Here is a 969-nt window from a genome sequence, read left to right as displayed (position 1 = left end):
TGTAGGTTCTAGCTAAACCTGTTGAAAATGTTGTTTTTTCACCTTAAGTAAACATCGCATGTGTTTTTTTCCCAGGTTTTGCCTGGATATCTAAATTACCGTTTCACTGTTGTTTCATTATTTACTAACATTAAATGGCATAAAAATTTGCTGAAAATGTAAATGAGTTTGTTTCTTCATCTGAACAAATTTGGAGAAATGTAGCATTGCATCACTTGCTCAGCAATGGATGCTCTGCAGTGAATGGGTGCCGTCAGAATGAGAGTCCAAACAGCTGATAAAAACATCACAATAATTCACAAGTAATCCACACCTCTCCAGTCCATCAGTTAATGTCTTGTGAAGTGAAAAGCTGTGTGTTTGGAAGAAACAAATCCATCATTAAGACGTTTTTAACTTTAATCCGTCGCTTCTGGCCATAATCCAAAATAATGTTACCTCAGGGAAAAAGTCCAGTCCAGTGAAGTTAAAAAACCTCAGTGATGGATTTTTTTCGTACAAACACACAGCTTTTCGCTTCACAAGACATTAACTGATGGACTGGAGTGCTGTGGATTACTTGTGGATTATTGTAATTATTTTTTATCAGCTGTTTGGACTCTCATTCTGACGGCACCCATTCACTGCAGAGCATCCATTGCTGAGCAAGTGATGTAATGCTACATTTCTCCAAATCTGTTCTGATGAAGAAGCAAACTCATCTACATCTTGGATGGCCTGAGAGTGAGTAAATTACATGAAATATTAAAGCTGCATTCCATAATTATTTTTTTTGTTAAATCTGATCCAAAATCAATTATTGAGCAAGTAACCGAACAGTGTTCAAACCTATCTCCTTACTTTAGCCCTATTCTACGGAAGTTCTAAGCGGCCATGAATTATTTATTTTTTCGCTTCTTGTTTTCTCGTTATAACGATTTATTTTCTCGTTATATCGACATAACGAGAGTTGTTTTCTCCTTATAACGA

This window comes from Sinocyclocheilus grahami, unplaced genomic scaffold (genome assembly GCF_001515645.1).
Source record: "Sinocyclocheilus grahami isolate Dianchi unplaced genomic scaffold, SAMN03320097.WGS_v1.1 scaffold140.1, whole genome shotgun sequence".
NCBI lineage: Eukaryota > Metazoa > Chordata > Actinopteri > Cypriniformes > Cyprinidae > Sinocyclocheilus > Sinocyclocheilus grahami.
This window is presented reverse-complemented; position numbering follows the sequence as displayed.